Raw genomic sequence first — 7,683 nt, forward strand, 5'->3', positions numbered from 1 at the left:
CCCGAAGGGGAAATGCGGCCATGCGCCCCCGTGGGCCCGTTACCCCCTTTGATGAGGGATGTGGGATGGGTATTATTTTATATATATATATTTTTAAATATTTTTAATATTAAAATATATTTTATAATTATATTAATATTTTTGAAATATTTTAAAATATATATTTTTTTATTTATTATTTTTTAATTATATATTTTAATATATATATATATATATATATATAAAATTAATTATTTTATATATATTTACGTATCTTTCATTGAGACCCCCGTAGGGTTTTTCATTTTTTTTTTGGTAGAATATTTTATCACAAAAAAAAAAAGCAATTTTTATCATTTTTTTTTTTTATTAGGCCATATTTTTAGAGACATGATATATTACTAAAAAAAGCCCCCCTTTTAGCCTCAAAAAGGACAATGAAAAAAGTCGCCTTTTTTCCCTCATTTTTTTTTTCCCAAACCTTTTAAATGGGGTTAAAAAGCCAGCTTTGTTAAAAAATTTACTTGAATTATCCCATTTTTCATGTTACCCAGAAATATTCTATCGGATCTAAATCTTGACGGTTTCAGGCCAATCAAGAAACTCTAATGCCATAATTACCAAAAAGGGGGTTTTTTTAACCTTCGGGCTGTGTGGCAGGGAGCCCCATTATACATAAAAATGGGCCCTCATTTTTGGGAACCAAAAAAAAAATTTTGTAGCAAAGACTTCTCTTTCCCCCCCCCGGTGATGTTCCCCAAAAACCCAAACTTTTTTTAAGATTTTTTTTTAAACAACTCTAATTCTTTCTTCCAGAAATCATGGCAGAGTTTTAAAAAAAAAACACCCCTTGTAAAAAAATTTTGTTTGTGTTCTCTGGCATTCGGGTGGCCCTTTTTAAAGCGGTTCTTCAAAAAAAAATTTTGCCCTGTTTTCATTTTTTTTACCATAACCCATCAGAGAAATAAAAATTGAAAATTAAAAGGGAAACGGATGAGTGAAGATAAAAAAAAAAAAAAACAACAACATTCCAACATCCCTTTTTCTCTCTCGTTCTGTACCAATATGAACTTTAAATTTGAGGAAAATTTTGTAATTTCCCTTCTTTTCCCAAATTGTATGCAAAGGCCTTCTTTTTAAATTTTTTTTTGATTACACAGAAAGTTCATCAAATTTTTTAAGTGAGATTTATTTTTTTGCCAATCGTTGATGTCCAACCCAGGACCTCTGCCCAGGTAGTTGTTTTTTCCTCAGGTGAGTTTGGGCACTTTGTATGCATGGTCCCCCATTCTCTGATTTTTTTTTTCTAACTGTAGAAGGTTTACACATGATTCCATAGTTCTTCAGTTCACTTGCCAGTTGCTTGAATTTCTTCGACCAAATTGTTTAACCAATTTACAAGCTTCTTTTCTTTGGGGGGAGAGGGACAGACTTTCTTCACGTTCCAAACTTCCCATTTGGGGTTTATAGTTTTCCGAATTAAAACGATTTTTATTTTCACTTTTTTGGGAAATGAAGTTTTTTGGGAAAAACCCACTTTTTTGGTATTTCCCGGGGGCTTAAAAACCCCTGCTTGGTGATAAACTTCAAAAGCAATATATCCTGCACAAAACACACACACCCCCTCGTGTGGTGTTGTTTTTCTTTCCCTCTCTCTCTCTACGTCTATTTTTCCCCTCTCTCTTCCTTTCCCTTTTTTCTTCTCTCTCCCCCTCTCTCTCTTCTCTCTCTTTCTCCCTCTCTCTCTCTTCTCTCTTCTCCCTTTTCTCCTTCTTCTCTCCCCCTCTCTCTCCCTCACTCACCCCCAAAAAAACCCATCGCAATAAAAAAATGAAAAATTCCCCTAAAAGGGCGATATATTTTTTAAGATGCAACGAAAAAATGTGAAATATTTCAAGAAATTTTGCGAATTTTAATCGCCCTCTGTGAGCGAAGGTACTGAGTTTTGCTTTAGGAAGATGGTCCCGTATTTTAAAAATTTCCTTTTCCCTTTGAGTTAAAAGGTTGTTAAAAAATATTTTTTGGGCCCCTTTTGAAGGAAGGAATGGCAGCCGTATAAGGCGAAAAAGTGCATTTTCAAATATATTATATATAATTTTATATCTTTTATTATATTATATATATTTTTAAAATTTTATTAAAATATATATACATTTCCGCCAGCCACACACACACACAATACACACACACACAAAACACACACACCCCAAAAACACACACACAAAACACACACACACAAACAAATAATTTTATATTATCTATATATATATATAAATATATAAAATTTTATATTATTATGTATTATATGTGTGTGTGTGTGCAGATACATATAAAAAAATTTTTTTTATATAAAAAATATAAAATATATAAAATTTTAAAATATATATAAAAATATATATATATTAAATATCCCCGGGGTTATCGTATACAAAATAAATGCTGCCTTTAATTAAATCCCTGCATGGTTTAAAGGGGATTGTTTTATATGTCGCGGGCCCGGGCCCCGGGGTGTGGGGGTATGTGGCGTTTATATTGTATATTTTGTAAGACAAACGAAATTTGTAAAACCCTATGTACGTTCAGGGCAAAGTAACTTGCACATGTGTGTTTTATGAACACAATTTAATGCTCACGATGTGTGGTTTCACGCACGGGCATTTCACACACCCACACACACACACACACACACACAAAACACACACACACACAAACCCCACACAAAACCCCCAAAACAACAACAAAACACACACACCAAAATGAAATTTTTAAAATTTTGGGGTTGTCTTTAAAATTTAAACAAAAGGGGGGCTCCGAAATACTGCCCTTCCCTAGTTCAGTTTTGTGTATGGTCAAAAGGCCATAGGGTTCACCCTTTTTTTCCAGGAAGATTCGTAACCTTTTTTAAATAAAAAGCCCCCCCCCCCTTTTAAAAATTTGGGCCCTTTTCCCCCATGCTTTCCTTTTTATCTGGGAAAAAAAAATTACCCGGCCCTTTTTCCCCCCGCCCCCTTTTTAAAAAAACGGGAAACCCTCAGGTGTGGGTTTTGTTTTGTTTTGTTGTTTTTTTCAACAGCCCTTTTTTTCCCCTGCCCGGACCTTCCCAATTTTTTAAATTGGGGGGTCATAGGTTAGTACCCCCCTTGCCTGATTTCATGCGCTTTCAATAAAACCCCTTTTCAAGCCCGCTTTCCCTTAGCCACGGGTTGGGGACTTCCCCCACGGCCCATGCATTTGATTTTCAAAGGGGATATGTTATTTTTTCGCCCGTGAGATAAGGCCAGCAGGAACAGGCATTTTTTTTAAACCCGCGTTGTACCCTGAGGGGGGCCCTGGGGGGCGGAGTCCAATTCCCCACCATTGGACCATCGCGGGCCCTTTTGGGGTGTGGGTGTCCTTTCTCTTTTCTCTCCTATTTTCCCCTCTCTCTCTCTCTCTCTCCTCTCTCCCTCTCCTCTCTTTTATATATATATAAAATTTTTAATATATATAATTTTATTTTTATAATATATATATATGTATGTAAAGTTGTGTATGGTGTGTATTTTGTTTTGGTGTGTGTGTGTGTGTGTGTGTGGGTGGGGTGTGGGTGGGGTGTGTGTTTGTGTGTGTGTGGTTTTGGGTTTTGTTATATCACTTAATATATTAAAGAAAACCACATACAACCCTAAAAAAATATATATTAATATATAAAATATTATATAAAATATTTTATATATATATATATATACCCTATATATATATATATTATATATAATAATATATATATAAAACATATATATATATTTATATATTATATAATATATCCCATATTATATATATAAAAATGACCCAAACACGAAAAGTAACACAGTAAAGTGTTTCACAAAGATGAAGACTAAACAGCCAAAAAAAAAGAAAAAGAAAAAAATAATGACGTTTTTGAACTCTTGACGTTCCTCAAAAACAAATTTTAAAAAAACCCCTTTTGTTTTAAAATTTCCCTCTGGGAAAAGAAACCCTTGAAGAGTCGAAAAGTAACGATTTATTTTCTTTTTATATATATTTAAATTATATATATTTAAAAAAAATATATATATTAATAAAAGCAAGTTTTATAATAAATTTAATATACCCTAATATATAAATTTTATATAAAATATATTATAAATTATAATAAAAATATATATATATATAATACACACACACCCCCCCCGCCAAAGATATTCATTATTATTGGAATCTGGGGGTTTTATTAATATTATTATTATAATATATATAAATATATATATATATATATATTTATTATTATAAAAATAAAATATTTATAAATTGTATAAATATATGTTTTGTATATGTTATATGTATAAAAATATTCCCCCATTGTGGTTGATGTCCCATGTGTATATAAAATATATATTAAAATTTTAAAATATAATATAATTTTATAATATATATTTTATATGTTTTTTGTATACTAAACCCTACACGAGTATACACACCACACGGAAATGTAATATAATAAAATGTTTTAAAATATATATAATATATTATATAATATATAATTTTATAAAATAATTTTATATATAAAATAAATAATTTTTATATATATTATTTTATAATTATGATTATTTATATTTATAAAATATATATATATTAAATTTTAAAATTTAAAATAATATATATTGTAATACATATTTATTCAAAATGTATGTGTTTTATGGGATATAAATTTTATATTATAAAATTTTTTATATTTTATATTATATAAAATATATAATATATAATATTTTATATATTTTAAAAAAATATTACGAGAGTACAAGCAAAACACAACACACACACACATTTCACCCCACACACCCCACAAAAAATATATTTTAATTTTATTTTAAAATAATAAAATATATATAATTTTATATTTTATATTATATATGTGTGTTGGGGTGTGTGTGGTGTGTTTGTGTGTGGGGTGTGTGGTTTTTGTGTGTGTGTGTGTGTGTGTGTAGGGGTGTGTGTTTTGGGTTTTGTGTGTGTGGTGTGGTGTGTGTTTGTATTTTGTGTGGTGTGTGTGTTTTGTGGGGTATTTATATAAAATATATAAAATATAGATAATATAATATATGTTGTGTTTTGTGTGGGGTTGGGGTGTGGGGTGTGTGTGTGTGTTTTTTGGGGGTGTGTGTGTGTGTGTGGGTGTGAGAGAGATTTTCGCTTTCTTTATTTTTATCTTCTATTTTCTTTCTTTTTACTCCTTCTCCCAAATTAAGCAATATGATTAAATATCGTTTTAATTTAAATTTTTTTCAAATTTACGAAACCTTGCTGTGGGGTCTCTTCTCTCTCTTTTCTCTCTCTCTTTTCTCTCTCCCCTCTCTTTTCCTCTCTCTCCTCCTCTCTCTTTTCTCTCGCTTCCCCTTTTCCCCTCTCTTTTCTTTTTCCCGGGTTTTAGGCATTTTCCGTAAGGGGGAGCGGGGATATCGACGAAACCCAAATGTGTGTGTGGGGTGTGTTTGGGGGTGTGGTGTGTGGTGTGTTTTGTATACACACAAATACACACACACACCACACACACACACCAAAACACCCCATTTTATATATATAATTTTATAATATATAAATATATAATATAATATTTTAAAATTTTATATATTTTGTTTGTGTGTGTTGGGTTGGGGGTGTTTTTGTGTGTGTGTTTTTACTCGGGGTATAAATATATTTTATATATATATATATTTTATATATATAATATAAAATATATAATATTATATATATATATATATATAAAATTTTAATAAATTAAAATATTATATTAAATATATATATATATTATAAAATGTTATTTTATATATATATATATATATTTTAAAATTTTTAATATATATATTTATATATATATATTTATATATGTATGTATATTATATAAAATAATTATATATATAATAAAATATATAATTTTTTTTATATATTATATATATATATATATAAAAATACACAAAACACACACACACACAAAAACACACACCCACACAAAACACCCACACACATATATTAATAAAAATATATATATATATATATATATAATATTATAATAATTTTTAATATATATAATTAAAAATAAAGCATAAACATAAGCTACACCCACATTTGCATGTAAAATAAAAAAAATAAAAGGGGGTAGGTTCCAGGCCCTAATTTGGGGCGGAAACGATATGGGGAATGGTGTGTTGGGGTGTGGGTTGTTTTTTTTGGCTCCGCAGAGGGGGAGTCTGTCCCGCCAATTTTCCCAAAATACAGCTCTTTTTGGGGGAAAAGGGGTAAAAAACACCCTTTTAATGTCAGTGGGATAGGGAAAAGATGAATAAAACTGGGTTTTAAAAAAAAGATAATTCGTATATGCATATGGGTGGGAAGATTGAAATGGAAATAGGTTTCACAAAATCTTTTTTTTAAATTTTCTGTTCCCCGAACGTAACCTTGAAATTTAATTTAAATTTTTTTCTTTAAAACTCCTCGGAAAAAATTTGGGGTTTTAAGGAAATCCGGAAAAAAAAAAAATTTTTAATTTTTATGTGGGGTACAGGGAATAAAGGTCTTGTGGGGGGTTGGATTTTTTCCCCTGTTAAAACGTGGGCCAAGTTTTCGGTCGCAGAAGAATTTTAAACCCCAAATTTTCCCCTTTATAATCACATAAAAAAAAGCAAATTTCTATAGCACAATGTTAATCCCCCGTAATAAAAAATTGTTAAAAAAAACCCAAGGAAAATTTTTTTTACTAACCCTTATTTAAAAATTAAGGTTAAATCAAAAACTCCCGTTTTCCCCAAAAAATTTAAATAAAAATAATCCAAAGACGTCCCAGACGCTCCCCGAATTTTTCGATTATAATCTTCAATAAATAAATCTTCAAACCCTTTTCCCTCTAGCCTTTACACTTTTTTTTTTAAAATACTTACTTTTTCTTTTGTTTTTTTCACAATTCATTACTTGGGGGTTTTTGGGGAAACATTCCCCTTTAAAAAATTCCCTTTTTATATACATTTCTTTAAAAAAAAAAGAGAAAAAAATAGTTTACCCTTTATTGGGGCTGGGGGAGCCATGGCGGGGTTTTGTATCGCCAAAATTTTACCATATTCTCTCCCCCCCCTCTCTCTCTCTCTCCTTTTCTCTCTCTCTCTCGCTTCGCCCCCCCCCTCTCTCTCTCTCCCCTCTTCCTCTCATCTCTCTTTCTTCTCTCTCCTCTCTCTCTCTCCTCTTCCTTCTCTCTCTCTCTTCCCCTTTCTCATTCTCCCGGCTGTGCGGGTTTTGGGAGGTGGGAGCTGTCGGAAAGGGGCAAACCTAAACCCTTTTTATTTAACTTCCCCCACTGAATTGTGAACAATTTACGCAAATCAACTACATATAAGTAAATTTTCAAAAATTTTTTCTATAGTTCAAAAAAAAATTTTTCTATAATATAGGTCTTCCAAATAAAAAATTTCTTTAAAAAATTTCAATGGGATTTGTCAATTTTGAAATGGTCAAGACCTTATTAAAAATTGACTATACAAACTTTTAAAAGTCGAATCAATACGATCTTGAAATTTTTACTGGAAAAAAACGGCCTAAAATATTTCAGTAATATAAATAGATAAGCTGGTTACAATATATATAAATATATATTTTATATAATATATATATATTATATAATATTAAAATTAATAATAGGGTAGATAGATAGATAAAAAG

This window comes from Penaeus monodon, chromosome 18 (genome assembly GCF_015228065.2).
Source record: "Penaeus monodon isolate SGIC_2016 chromosome 18, NSTDA_Pmon_1, whole genome shotgun sequence".
In the NCBI taxonomy this organism is placed as follows: domain Eukaryota; kingdom Metazoa; phylum Arthropoda; class Malacostraca; order Decapoda; family Penaeidae; genus Penaeus; species Penaeus monodon.